We start from the raw sequence: 15,772 nt of genomic DNA on the forward strand, positions 1-15,772 counted from the left end.
CAAAGATTTGAAGGCAATTATGATAAAATGCTTCAATGAGAGATTACGAACATGCCTGAAACACATAGAAAAATATCCTTAGGCTTCCCCTGTGGCTCCGTACTAAAGAATCAGCCTGCCAATGCAGCAAACACAGGTTTGATCCATGATCTGGAAAGATCCCATATGCCGCAGAGCAACTAAGCCCACGGGCCATAACTACAGAATCCTAGGCACTACAGCCAGCACTCTGCAACAAGAGAAGCTACAGGGAGAAGTTCGGTAACTAGAGAGTACTCCCTACTCACTGCAGCTAGAAAAAGGCCTGTGCGGCAACGAGGACCTAGCAGAGCCAAAAATAAATAAACTTATTTTTTAAAAATAGCCTCAGTAAAGAAATAGAAGATATAAAGAAGAAATAAAAGTAAATTTTATAACTAAAAAATATAATAACCCAAATTTAAAATTCAGTGGATGGGTTCTACAGCAGGGTGGAGGGAATGGAGAAAAGGAATTGGTGAACTGGAAGATAGAATAATACACACAACCTGAAAAGGAAAGAGAATATAGACTAAATTAATAAACACAGCCTTGCAGATCTGTGGGACTATAACAGAATATCTAATTTCATGGCCCTGGAGTCTCGGGAGGAAGAGATAGCGGGCAGGATTGAAAAGGCTTAGAAGAAATGCTGCCTGAAAAGTTCCCAAATCTTAGTGAGCCCTAAATGGGACAAAGTCTATGAGGCCTATGCCAAGACTCTGGAAAGTAAAAACAAAATCTCGAAAGCAGTTAGAGAAACATGACACTTCAGCTACATAGGAAAAACTAGTTAGACAACATATTTCTCATCAGAAACCACGGAAGCCAGAAAAAGTGGCACAATGTTCTTCAAATGCTGAAGGAAAAAAAAAAAGACCAACACAGAATCCTATATTCAGCAGAAATATCCTTAGAAAATGAAGATGTATAGTGATCAAGGAAAATAAAGGGAATTGGTTTACAACACGCCTACTCAAAAGAAAGGAAAAGGAAGGAAGGAAGAAAGAAATTTCTCTTGAGTCCAAAGGAGACCATAAAAGAAGGAAACTCGGATCGTTGGGAAGGAATAAAGAACACTGAGCATCAGTGTGGGTAAAAAAAAAAAAATGGCTTTCCTTCTGTTCCCAGATTTTCTAAATTACATTTGTCAGAGAAACAATTAAAACACTATTTGTTGTAGTTTTAAATGACAGGAGAGGAAACAAAACAATTTAAAATAGGGGAGAGTAAAAAGACGTAAAAGGAGGTAAACTTTCCACTTCATTGGATGAGAAAAATGATGACACCAATAGGCTGTGATATGTTATGCATACATAATGTAATACTGAAAGCAACCACTAAAATTCTATAAGAGATCTGATCAAGATACTATAGATAAACCAAAACAGAATTCTAAGAAATGTTCAAATAACTCATAGAAAGTCAGGGAAAAGAAGACAGACAGACAAGAAACAGAAAATATAAAATTTAAACCTTGAAATGTCAATAATTAAATATAAACATTCTAATTATACCAATTAAAGGACAGAGGTTGGCAGAGTGAATTAAAAAGCATGACCCAACCAAACGCTCCCAGAGCACACTCACTTCAAATATAACAGGATGAAAGTACAAGAAGGAAAAGATACATCATGCAAACACTAACCAAAAGATAGTAGGAGGGGCTATGTTAATAATCAGATAAAGTAGACTCTGGGCTTCCCTAGGGGCTCAGTGGTAAAGAATCCACCTGCAATGCAGGAGATGCAAGTTTGATCCCTGGGTCAGAAAGATCCCCTGGAGAAGGAAATGGCAACCCACTCCAGTATACTTGCCTGGGAAATCCCATGGACAGAGGAGTCTGGCAGGCTACAGTCCATGGGGTGGCAAGAGTCAGACATAAGTTTGCGACTAAACCACCGCCACCACCACCAAAGTAGAGTTCAGAGCAAAAATAAATAACCAGAGACAAGAGAAGAACATTATAAAACCAACAAGATGTAGAAATCCTAAATGTGAATCCACCAAAAACCAGTGATGCAATCTACCTGTAGCAAAAGCTGATAGAACTGAAAGGTACAATAGTCAAATCCACAATTGCAATAAAAGACTTAAATACCTCCTCTCAATAATATGTATTAATTATATACAGAAAACAAGCAAGAATATAGAACTCAACACTATCAACCAACAGGTTCTCATCAACCTTTATAGAACGCTCCACTCAACAACACCAGACTATGTATTGTTTTCAAGTTGCCCACAGAACATGTACCAAGACAGACTATATCCTGGGCTAAAAAACAATAAACCTCAAAAGCAAAACAACTGAGACCATACACAGCATGTTCTCCGGCTATAACGAAACCATACAAGATATCAGTAGCAGAAAAATAACAAGAAAATCTCCAAACATCTAGAAACTAAGGAAGCCCTTTTAAATAGCCCATAAGTCAAAGAGGAAGTATCAAAGGAGATTTGAAGATACATGGGACTCAATGAAAATGAAAATATAACATACCAAAATTGGGGGTGGACACAGGTAAAGCCATACCAAAATGTCAAATTGTAGCACTTAGTCTGTCATTCGAAATGAGGAAAAGTCTCAAATCAATAATCTAAGCTCCCACCTCAAGAACTCAAAAAAGAGTAAAGTAAACCCAAAGCAAGTAGAAGCAATGAAACCATAAATGTAAGAGTGCATTTGATGAAACTGACAACAGAAAAAAAACTGAGAAAATGAATGGACAAGGAGCTGGTTCTTTGAAAAGATCAATAGAATTTACTATTTCTAGAAAAACTCACAAAGAAAAAGAGAGAGAAAACTCCAATTACCAAAATCAGAAATGAAACAAAGAGATATGACTACACACCTACAGACATCAAAAGCATAAAGAGAATACTACAATGAATCTATGTAAATAAACTTGCTAACTTAGATGAAATGGACCAGCTCCTTAAAAAATACAAACTACCACAATCCACCTAATATTAAATAAATCATTTGAGCAGTGAACCTAAAACTATTCAAGGAAAATGAATCCATCATTTGTTTTTAATTCCCAAGAAAAAACATCTTCAGACTCAAATGGATTCACAAGAGAATTCTACCAAATGGTTAAAGAAGAATTAACACCAATTCTACACAATCTCTTCCCGAAAGGAGAAGATTCAACAAACCTTCAATTCTTCCAAACTGGTGTATATGTTTAACGCACTTCCTATCAAAATCTCTGGAGAAGGAAATGGCAACCCATTCCAGTATTCTTGCCTGGAGAATCTAGTGGACAGAGGAGCTTGGCAGGCTGCAGTCCATGGGGTTGCAAGAGTTGGACATGACTTAGCGAAAAAAAAAAAAAAATCTCAGAAAGATTCTTTTGTAGACAAGATTATTCTAAAATTTATATGAAAAGGCAAGGAACGGATACAGCTAAAGCAGTTTTGAGAAAGAAGAATAAAGTGGAAGGAATCGATCTACCAGATTTCAGACTTATATAGCCACTGTAATCAAGCCTATAAAATAAGGGCAGAAGGATAGGCATATTGTGTCAATAGAACAAAACAGACAACCGAGAAACAGATCCACACAAATATGCCAAAGTGATTTTGACAAAGATGAAACAGCAGTTTGATGGAATAAAGACAGCCTTTACAACAAATGGTGCTGGAGCAATTGTATATCCGTAGGCTTACTGGGTCAGCTTCTAGACTTTCCTGTGTTTTTAAGAGAATCTAGATAATGGGTGAAATAAACAGAACATGATAAGAAGCCCAAGTGTATAAATTGCTCTACAGAATTAAAGGGATTGAGGGAAGGAGAGGAGAAAGAAGAGAAACAGAAAAGCTGCATTTTGGAAAGAGTGTTGGTGGGATATTGAGGAGCTAAAAATATTACAGGGCTAAGAAGACGGGAAGAGTGGTAATGGGATTTTAGGAAGGGTCGTCATGTAGATCTCCTCGAATGCCCTATGAGAAATGCAGTCTAGATTGGAATTGCTTTTATTTTTGTTTTTCTGGACTATTTTCTTTGAATTAGTATCATGGTGATACTGGGCACTGTGGGACCCCACCTACACGTCCTTCACACCACCTCCTCCATACTGCTCTGTGCTACAGCTGAGTCCAGGAGCCATCATCGACATGGACAACACCCCTCCAGGCTTGACCTAGACCCTCAGAACCATCTACCTGCGAATCACGCTCCCATTCAGACCTCTACAGTCCACAAGGAGGCACAGATTTTAGGGACTGAAAAGTAAGATGACAAAAGGGTGTCTTCAGTTCAGTTCAGTCGCTCAGTCGTGTCCGACTCTTTGTGACCCCATGAATCACAGCACGCCAGGCCTCCCTGTCCATCACCAACTCCCGGAGTTCACTCAGACTCACGTCCATCAAGTCAGTGATGCCATCCAGCCATCTCATCCTCGGTCGTCCCCTTCTCCTCCTGCCCCCAATCCCTCTCAGCATCTGAGTCTTTTCCAATGACTCAACTCTTCACATGAGGTGGCCAAAGTACTGGAGTTTCAGCTTTAGCATCATTCCTTCCATAGAAATCCCAGGGCTGATCTCCTTCAGAATGGACTGGTTGGATCTCCTTGCAGTCCAAGGGACTCTCAAGAGTCTTCTCCAACACCACAGTTCAAAAGCATCAATTCTTCGGTGCTCAGCCTTCTTCACAGTCCAACTCTCACATCCATACATGACCACTGGAAAAACCATAGCCTTGACTAGACAGACCTTAGTCGGCAAAGTAATGTCTCTGCTTTTGAATATGCTTTCTAGGTGGGTCATAACTCTTCTTCCAAGGAGTAAGCGTCTTTTAATTTCATGGCTGCAGTCACCATCTGCAGTGATTTTGGAGCCCCCAAAATAAAGTCTGACACTGTTTCCACTGTTTCCCCATCTATTTCCCATGAAGCGATGGGACCAGATGCCATGATCTTCATTTTCTGAATGTTGAGCTTTAAGCCAGCTTTTTCACTCTCCTCTTTCACTTTCATCAAGAGGCTTTTTAGCTCCTCTTCACTTTCTGCCATAAGGGTGGTGTCATCTGCATATCTGAGGTTATTGATATTTCTCCCGGCAGTCTTGATTCCAGCTTATGCTTCTTCCAGCCCAGTGTTTCACATGATGTACTCTGCATAGAAGTTAAATAAGCAGGGTGACAATATACAGCCTTGACATACTCCTTTTCCTATTTGGAACCAGTCTGTTGTTCCATGTCCAGTTCTAACTGTTGCTTCCTGACCTGCATACAGATTTCTCAAGAGGCAGGTCAGGTGGTCTGGTAGTCCCATCTCTCTCAGAATTTTCCACAGTTTATTGTGATCCACACAGTCAAAGGCTTTGACATAGTCAATAAAGCAGAAATAGATGTTTCTCTGGAACTCTCTTGCTTTTTCCATGATCCAGCAGATGTTGGCAATGAGGAAGGCCAATTTTGGATAGTGGTGTGCTGACTAGAGAGATCTACCACTGTGTACAAATTGTCACTTAGCATAGTGTCTGGTGCAGAGTATAATCCCAGTAAATATTTGATTGATGGCTTCCCTGGTGGCTCAGTTGGCAAAGAGTCTGCCTGCAACGTGGGAGACCCCGGTTTGATCCCTGGGTGGGGAAGATCCCCTGGAGAAGGAAATGGCAATCCACTCCAGTATTCTTGCCTGTAGAATTCCATGGACAGAGAAGCCTGGTGGGCTACAGTCCATGGGGTCACAAAGAACCACACATGACTGCGTGAGTAACACTTTCACTTTCTGACCCAATCAATCACATTACTGATGGGGGTTAGAATTAAAGCAACAAAAACAGAAGAATTGACAGAGCTTGGGACCCTTGCAAAGAATGATGGGACAAGATGACCATGAGATTTGGGGCATGGAGACTTGGTGAGACCTTTCATTGTAACAAAGAAGCCAGGGGGAGAGCAGAGTGGACAGGTGACCACAGTTTGCTGTCCTCCGAGCTATGGTGCTGTTGGGTTGCCTGAGTAAAGCTGTCCGGTGGGCAGATGGGCATGGGGTGCTGGGGTCCAAGAAGCAGCCTTAGAAATCTTTCCTACCAAGGTGACCTCTCGAGCAAACGAGGCAGATGGACAAAACTGCTGGCAGACCACAGATTCCCCATTTGCTAGTCCTGGACCCATGTCCTTCCAGCAACCACACCTCCTCACCCAACCCCTCTATCCCCCCCTCCCCGGGGAACAAGTCCCCCACGAAGGCCAGATAAAGAGGTTCCCCATGCTATCTGTGCTAACTCCAAAGCTGGCATACCTAAGTTGCTTTCCAACTCTCTCCTTCTTCTTTTCCTTTTCATCTCTTTCTGCCTGTCTTTTCTCACCCTTTCTCTGTCTGTCTCTGCCTTCCTCTCTTATGCTCTCTCTCTCTATGCTCGTTCAAACTCACAAGTACATATGAATTTTTAAGAGACCAAGATCTCAGGGGCACTCATGGAAAGGGCTCCAGCCGACTGGCATCAGCGTTCCTCTTTAGCCACCTTCGGTGGGTGATATATTACAGAAATACATTAAGGAGCCGTCCCACTGACAGCAAGCTAAGGTACTATGTCAAGGTACCAGCCCTGGGATGATGAACACCCGCCATAGATCAGGACACCATCACTCTGATTACACTCCAGTACCGCGTGTCAGAGTGCTGTGGGGGCATGATGGACGGTGGGGATCCATCACCAGCTGATGGCCCATTCCCAACACAACACTCATATCCAGGAGATGATTTAAGGGCAGAGCTGGGACTCCTCCAAAGACGCACACACAGCAAAAGTAGACTTTTTCCTTTCTACTAAAGGGAGAAGTTTGAGGAGAGAAACACTTTTAGAGCATGGCTTCAAGGTCAAGGTTTTGTAATTCAGACAATCCTGGGTTTAAATTCGGTGCACAGTCGCTCAGTCATGTCTGACCCTTTGCAGCACCATGGACTGTAGCCTGCCAGTCTCCTCTGTCCATGAAATTTTCCAGGCATGAATATGGAGTGGATTGCCATTTCCTCCGCCAGTGTATCTTCCCGACCCAGAGATCGAAATTGTGTCTCTTGGATTTCATTGGTAGGTGGATTCTTTACCACTAGCACCACCTGGGAAGCCCCAGGTTTAAATTCTAGTTCCTCTATGTAAAAGCTATGTGACTTGTGGGCAAAATTTCATCTCTCTGAGATCATTGCCTTGTATGAAAAATGGGGATAATCATACTAACCTTCCAAGATTAAAGTGAGGCTCAAATGAAATAACGCAGGTTAAAACATACAGCACAGAGCCAGACTCGGGGTCCTGGGACCACCACCACAATCTGTTTGGTGTGCACACAGTAGGAGCTGCAAGGCCCAGCCTCCAGCTGTTAGTGGAGACCCAGGAGGCTGCAGCCCCCTGGACATTCTCTTCTCTTGCACCGCCTTAACTTTTACCTTCTTCCCTCCTCCTCTTCTGATGGCTCCAAGGCCTGTGGGAGAGGTCCTGAAGACACCCATCTCAAGTCAACCACCCAACCTCCCTTCAGGATTGCCCATCAATTCACTTCCCCATCCATTCTTCATTCAGTTGATCGGTACTGAGTACCCACTAGGTACCAAACTCTCTTCTAGGCACTGAGGACACAGAAGCAAATGAAACAGAAGAAGACTCCTGTCATCGTGTGCCAACATAATGATTGAATCCTTTGATCAGTCAATCCATCTGACTGTGGGCAGTAGCCCTGCCAAAGAACCCTGCAAGACCACTCCTGACCCAGATGAACTATGAGATGACTATGACTTTTAACTGTGAGGTTCAAAAAGAATTATATCATGGCAGCTTTCCAAGGGACCATAGTCACGCCCTCATCAGGGCCCAAGGGGCTGAATTCTAGAGGTGGATGGTGAGTTGTCTAAGATCATGCAAGGAGCATGAGGTTGAGTCAAGGCTAGAAAAGAACACAGTTCCAGAACTTCAAGTTGACCTGCAGGTCTCAATGAACACCAACCAATTCAATTCCTCCTCTTACAGGGTAAAGAGCCAGTTGGCTCTTGCCCTTCATGAAATCCAGCCTCCCTGGAGAGAGAGAATACAGGAGCATGAAAAATCAGAACTTGCATCATGTTCTCATAGGCTATCTCATTTATCTTCACACAGCTCTCAGTCAAGCATAATGAGCCCATTTTACAGATAGGAAGGTTGAGGGGCAGAAGTTAAGTAGTAGGCCAGGTTTATTCTGCCTTTCCTCCATACTACATGCAGAAGAGTAGAAAACTGAGATTCACTGTTCTTACACGTGCACATCCTTACACACACACTTTTGATTATTTTTTCATTTTTAACTTTCCATTGTAAGCATATTCCCATGTTTTTAACTATTCCTTGATACATGCTTTTAAAAATGTATTCTACAAAATAAATATACCCTATTTTATCAATCTCTTGTTGCCATACGCCTCAATGACTTCCAATATTTAAGTCTGATAAATGATGTTGTGATGGGGACTTCCCTGCTGGTCCAGTGGTTATGGCTCTGAGCTCCCAATGCAGGGGACCCGAGTTCAGTCCCTGGTCAGGGAACTAAATCCCACATGCTGGAACTAAGAGTTGGCATGTTGCAACTAAGACCCCACACAGCCAAATAAATAAAACAATAATAATAATGTTGTGATGAAAATTCTGACTCATCAGTGTTTTCTTATGATGAATTCCTAGAAATAGGACTGTTGAGTCAAAAAACAGTAAGACTGTTGAAGTTCTTCCAGACTGTGACAATTTATGTTCCAGTTTCACTACATGGTCACTAATATTTATTTCATCATCATCAATCGTCAATCTCAACAATTGGACAGGTGAAAACGGAATCTTGTTTTGTTTTGCTTTTTTTGGAAAACAGTAAAATTAAACATTTTTTCATAATGTTAGTCATTTGCATGTTATTATTCTATGAATGTTTTTGCCAACTTTTCTACTGGGATTTTAGAGGGTTTTTTTTTAGACTTTGTAAGAGCTCTTTATATAAAAAGGCTGTTAACCTTTTGTCATATCTGTTGGCAATATTTTTTTCAATTTGTCATTTATGTTTTGATGTTTTAATGTCTTTTAAAATATATTTCTGGAAGTTTTGTATAGGTAATTTCCTTTGTGATTTCTCCCATTTAAGTTTAGATAGGTGTTTCCCACTCTAAGATGATTTAAATATTCACTCCTGTTTGCTTCTGTTGTGGTGGGATTCTTTGTGTTTAATGCCATAAATTATCTGAAATTTACTTGAGGAAAAGATCTAAAGTGATTGTCTAGCAAGTAGTAAGTTTTCTTAACATAATTGTTAATCTAACCCTTCCCCGTTGATTTGCAATGCTTCTTCTTTATTTCATGTGACTCTTACACCCACAGAAAGGCTGTTTCTGCAGCAATGGATTATGTTCTATTGATACTGGCTTGCTCTGGGGCCAGTGCCTTGTGGTACAGTCGCTGCAGCTTTGAAACTCGTTTGAATCTTGTTAAACAAACCATGTTTTCTTGCTCTTTCAAATATTTCTTAGTTATTTTTAGCTTGTTTTTCCATCAGGTTCATTACCAAATTGCCAAAAGTTTCCATTGAGATTTTGATTGTAATTTTGCTAGCTCTCATATTAATTCAGGAAGAATGAATGTCTCCTCATTGTTCCTTTTTCTCAACCAAAAACATGTTACATTTCTCCATTTATTCAAATCTTCTGTTACACAAAAGGAATCAAGTGTTGCGGCTTTCTGCATGAAAGTCCCACAGAATTCTGAGAATCATTCAAAGGCAGATGATGTTTTTAATTGCTTTTATCTTCAAACTGGTTATTGTGGGTATATAAGAAATTGATTTGTTTTTGTCTATTTTAGCTTGCATATCAGGGGGGAGAGTATATTCACTAGCAATGTCCCCAGTGATTATTCCCAAGAAGATTAGTGAGAGCGAAGAAGGGTTATACTCCCAAGGGATTCAGTCCTTGCTTCGCTGTGGGTGTGGGGACAACCAGAAGGCACAAGATGCCACTCCTCCAGCCATCTCCAAGTCTCTGACGCTGGGCAGTGGGGTCCACTGGCAAAGGAGAAAATGTAGGTGGGAGAAGAGACCACAGTGATGAAAGCGCCAGCTGAATGGAAGAGTGCCGGGGGATGAATGCCACCACGAAGGTGTAGCTTCTGGAAGAGGAAAGAACGTCCATAGAATTTCTGGGAAACATTATGTTTATTTGGCTGTGTAAGTCCTTTGGGCAGAGCTAGCCCTCCAAAGAAATTCTGCAATAAAACACCCCCCGATTCTTCAAGGTTCCTATAGGCAAACTTGGGTTTCCTTCAACTATAACTGTTTTGAGACTGAGCCACATGGACCCTGAGATTATTAATGTTACCATTCCTTTGGCCACTTTAGCAAACTCTATTATAAATTATAAAGGGGTCTCTATTGATTCTCCATGTTTTCTAGATATATGATTATATACCCTAGAATCTATAATAATTTTCTCTTTTTCAATAGAGGAAAATGTGCTTTCCACCACCACCACCACCACCACCCCACTTTATGGAAATTTTGCTTTGGCTAAAAGGGCTAGGAAAATGTTTTCAACAATATTATTGATGGAGGATGTCTTTGTCTTATTCCTATCTTCAGACAGGCTCTCTTTATCAGATTAGGGAGCTGTCTTCTCTCCTGGCTCTTTTGAGCTGTATAGGTCTTGCGTTTTCCCCCCCGAGAATGAGTGTTTCTGCTCATTTCAGTAGGAAAGGAAAGGAAACAAGTCTCTGACAACCGCTGCAGCTTTGCCTCTGTGGGTTACAGAGGAAGCACGGGAGTGTTCTGATCCCCAGGGAGACCATGCTGGTGGGCCAGAGGGAGAGGGCCCCAGACAGCTGCTGCTTCGTCTCTCTGCTAAAGCAGAAACAGCCATCTGGTGGTCTTCCCTGGTGGGCCAGTGGCTGGGACTCTGAGCTCCCAATTCAGGGTGCCCAGGTTCCATCCTTGATCAGGGAACTGGATCCACATACCACAAATAATCCCAACGCTACCTAAAGATCCCACAGCCCTAACAAAAGACTGCGTGCGGCGGCTAAGACTCGGCACAGCCAAAATAAAAATAAATGTTAAAAAAAAAAAGAAAGAAAGAGGCATCTGGAAAGGCAGTTGATTTTGTGATTAACTCTGGGAAGTTGGTCTTTCTGTGGCACTTTGATTCTGAGAGATCCAGATATGTATCCCAAGCATTTGGGGCAAGGATTAGTCAAAGCTCTCAGGAGGATGAAGCAGATGCCAGTGGCTTTTCACCCTTCTTGATTCTCTGTTTGCTCTCCTTTTCTTGCTCTCCTTTCCTCCCTTCTCTCCCTCTCCATTTCCTTCCCCCATCTCCCATCAGGCTTCCCAGGTGGTTCAGTAGTAAAGAATCCACCTGCCAATGCAGGAGACGCAGGTTCAATCCCTGGGTCGGGAAGGTCCGCTGGAGGAGGAAATAGCAGCCCACCCCAGTATTCCTGCCTGGGAAACCGCATGGGCAGCAGAGCCTGGAGGGCTTCAGTCCATGCAGTGGCAGAAAGTCAGATAGAGCTGGGCACGCACGCACATACATACCCGTCTCCTAGTCCTCCTTTCCCCCCCTCTCTTCCTTTTCTTTTCTCTCCCTCTTCCAGCCTCCTTGTGCCTGTACCACTTCTCTACCCACTGCTTTGTCTCCCCTCTACTTCAACATCTTAACTTCTCCCTACGTCACCTGTTTCTTTTCCTCCCTTCTCCCCTCTTCTTCTCTCTGCCTCTTCACAGTTCATTTTTTACTTCCTCTCTTTCCTACAGAAAAAAAGAAAATTAAAATGGAGAAAGAAAATAATTTGATAGTATTTGGATTGCCAAAGACTGACAGGGACCAAGGCCATTTTTTACCCAAAGAGCAGCGCCCACATTTCTTGGCAAAGCTGGAGGGAAAATTACCAAGCTGTTACCTACTCACATTTCAGGTTCAAGACCAGTCAAGTGCAGAAGGGCCAGAGGCAGGTTTTGACACAGTCTCCTGACCATCAACCTCCCCCTCCCCATCCCCTCCCCATGCCTGCCCACTTGCTCACCTCTTCCCCTTCCCACTTCTCCCACATACCTGGCCCAGCCACCTCTCCAGAGCCCCACAAACACGCGCAAACCCTCACTCCTACCATCCTTGGCCTATGCTCCCCTCGTCTTCACCTTCACAAATCCTCCCCAATCTCCCCAGCTGAGTTCAAATCCCACCTCTTCCAAGAAGCCATCCCTGAAACTACCCCTGCTATCAGAAACTACCTTTCTCTAAACTCCTGCAGAACCACAGGATCCCGGCACTGCAGAAATGTAAAACTCGGCATCTTTCCAACCAAAACACCTCTGGGACTTCAGGAAGTTAATGACTTACAGAAGTCAGTAGTATCGATCAGCCCTTAGTGGTAAGAACAAATGAAAATATATCCTCTGTGACTGGGAAATCGTGTATTATACTCTTTCCCATAGTTGCTCAGAGTTTAAGCTTCTCAAAGTCAAGAATCACAGCTTAGCATTTTTCTTATGTCCTGAAGCAGCCAAATAGTAAATATTCAAGGACATGAATGAATGAATGAATTGCTAAACGATGAAATGAGCAGCTGAATAAATGGAGTGAGTATGTAAACAAAGGAGTGATTCCGAGAATAAGACAATAAATGAATGTCTATACGAACAAGCCATTAAACTGTTGTGTTAATAACTCAGGCAGGATAAGAAATGCCAAGGAAACATCATCAGTAATGGTCCCCTTTTCAGCGAGGGAGAAGTATGAAATGAGGAGCAGATTGAGGTTGGGAGGTCTTGGAGTGGAGAGTGAAGAGTACTGGATTTAGACTCCAAAGACCTGGAGTGGTCCCTGCCTGCCTCCCTCCTAGCGTGGCATGAGATCATGGATAGGAAAGCACTGGGCAAACTCGGAAGTGTTGTACATAGATTTTATTGTGTCTTTTGATTGTGAAATAAGGCCAGAGGGAGCCAGTGATGGGCCAGGCCATGTCTGCATGTGAGCAGGAACTAGACACACATTGCCGACCGGGAGTGACCTTATCCACACAAGCGCTACCTGTGTCCTGCTTTGGCTGCTCTCCAAACCTCAGACACTTGGGACAAGAAGAGGCATGCAAGGGCCACAGAGCACATGGATCGACCAGGGACATGCTCCTAGGAAGCGTTGCAGGCAGGAAGTCTCTTCACCCACAGAGTAGCGCCCACAGAGGAAATGCTGGTGCCCACCCAGCCCTCCACTCTCGCCCACATCCCCTTTGGAACTTTTAGCATCTGCATTTCGCTGAAGCACACACCTATAACTTCTTATGAAAGAGCGTACTGGGCAGAGGAAATGGAAATCCTGGGGCCTGATTCACACTTGCCAGTACTCAGAAAGTCCCCAAAACAGCCTGGGACCCACTCACTCACCCAGCCAGCTGCCCCTGCTGCCTCGTGATAGAGGTCCCAATTTGCTAATGATGGCCCCATGGAAGGCACAACCATGGAGCCTTGCACAATGGTTCTTTTCACTGTAGCCAGGAAGGCATATATTTCTCCAGAGCCCTGGACCCCAGACATCAGCTACACCAGAAGCTGTCAAGTACTTTTTAAGTAATGGAAATCATTCTTTGATTAGAAGCCTGTATAAAATCTCAGTCGTTAGAATGGATAGATAGAAGTGAAGCTGCTGCCACCTGGATTGGAGATGAAAAGCCCTGAATCCACTCCTCCCCACCCCTAACGACACACACATACTTGGAGTCAGGTATGCCACCCCTCGAAGGTACCTGAGACATTTCTACAAATTTCTAGGACAGTGTCAAACACAGACTTGTTTCTAAGGATGGGGCAACTGAGACTTGAAGGGAAGACGATTCTGGGTCGGGTCAAGATCAAGCAGCATACTCATGAATGGGAATCCCAGCCATCTGTCAGCCCAAGGGTGATGTGGAGGTGGGTGGGCTGTGTGCATAAGAATGACCTAAGTCAGGGTGAGGTAATGATAAAGCACCCATAGGGGGTGGCATCTGACCTCATAGCCTGCTCCTAATGGCGATGCTTATGAGTGCATTGGCATCCTGAATTACTCAAGGAATCAATTAATCACCAGGAGCACGAGAGCCAGAAGCCTACTGTCTAGCTTCTACTCTGCCTCTCACCTGCCAGAGACCTTGGGCCACTGCCTGCCTGACTTGAGTTTGAGTCATCCTCTTCAGGATCCCTTCCAGCTTCTGTGCTACACACACAAGCAATGAGGCGAAGCTTTATCATCTACAAGGGGTACCAGAATTCCTCTAAGGCGCAGAAGGTCTCTATCTGGGGAGATACCTTAAAGAGCAGATGGTGAGGTCTGAAAGGCATGGGTATGTGCCAGATCCAAGGCCATGGGGGCACAGGTCCGCCTGTTCTGCAGGAAATGAGGTAAGGATTGAGGATTGCTTAAAACAGGGAAAGGGAGAGAGAGAATCAGAGATGAGAAGAACTGGGGAGCAGAAGGTCCTGCGTAAGCTGTGGCTGCCTGGAGTAAAATGCAACGGAGAAGCATTAGTGGTGGGATAGCCAGAGGGGATTTTAAGATCAGAAACACCTAATGTTCAACTTGAAGTTTTTTGCCTTGCCGGACCCACAACTGATTTGCGCCAGAGTTGTTCTTTGGAACACGAGACGAGGCTGAACTTCCTTTCTGGACCCACGAACCGTGGGATAAAGAGAGTAGGTGTGAAAGCAGGAGTCTTGGGGAAGCAAGAGCTGATCATATGATCTACCAGAGGATCTCGGGAATTTGGGGGTCACTGTATCTCCACAGGGAGGGCTTTCGAGGTCTAAATCAATCTTAGCTGGATCTCAAGAGGCAGAAAAGACCACACATAACATATAATCTGATTTCAATCATAAGAAATATTTATGTTGTACCTTCTACGTGTCCAACTCTGAAGGGGAAGGCAGTGGCCGTGACATTTTAGTGATTAATCAGGATCCTGGGGACTTGTTAAAGATGAAGCTTCTGAGGCTCCTCATAGTAGATCTCGATTCTATGGAACTTAGACAAACACTATTTTTGGGGGCTCCAAAATCACTGCAGATGGTGACTGCAGCCATGAAATTAAAAGACGCTTACTCCTTGGAAGAAAAGTTATGACCAACCGAGATAGCATATTCAAAAGCAGAGACACTACTTTGCCGACTAAGGTCTGTCTAGTCAAGGCTGTGGTTTTTCCAGTAGTCATGTATGGATGTGAGAGTTGGACTGTGAAGAAGGCTGAGCACCAAAGAATTGATGCTTTTGAACTGTGGTGTTGGAGAAGACTCTTGAGAGTGCCTTGGACTGCAAGGAGATCCAACCAGTCCATTCTGAAGGAGATCAGCCCTGGGATTTCTTTGGAGGGAATGATGCTAAAGCTGAAACTCCAGTACTTTGGCCACCTCATGCGAAGAGTTGACTCATTGGAAAAGACTCTGATGCTGGGAGGGATTGGGGGCAGGAGGAGAAGGGGACGACCGAGGATGAGATGCCTGGATGGCATCACTGACTCGATGGACGTGAGTCTGAGTGAACTCCAGGAGTTGGTGATGGACAGGGAGGCCTGGTGTGCTGCGATTCATGGGGTCACAAAGAGTCGGACATGACTGAGAGACTGAACTGAACTGAACTGGGGATGAGATAGTGATATGATATGAGATGATATGAGATAGTGATATAATCCCAACCCTCAGGAGCTTGCAATGCCCTTGGCTATTTTAGAGGCAGGATTCACCTGAAGGCCTCTGTCCATCCTCTGGCCACTGCCA

This window comes from Capra hircus, chromosome 10 (assembly GCF_001704415.2).
Source record: "Capra hircus breed San Clemente chromosome 10, ASM170441v1, whole genome shotgun sequence".
Classification (NCBI taxonomy): Eukaryota; Metazoa; Chordata; class Mammalia; order Artiodactyla; family Bovidae; genus Capra; species Capra hircus.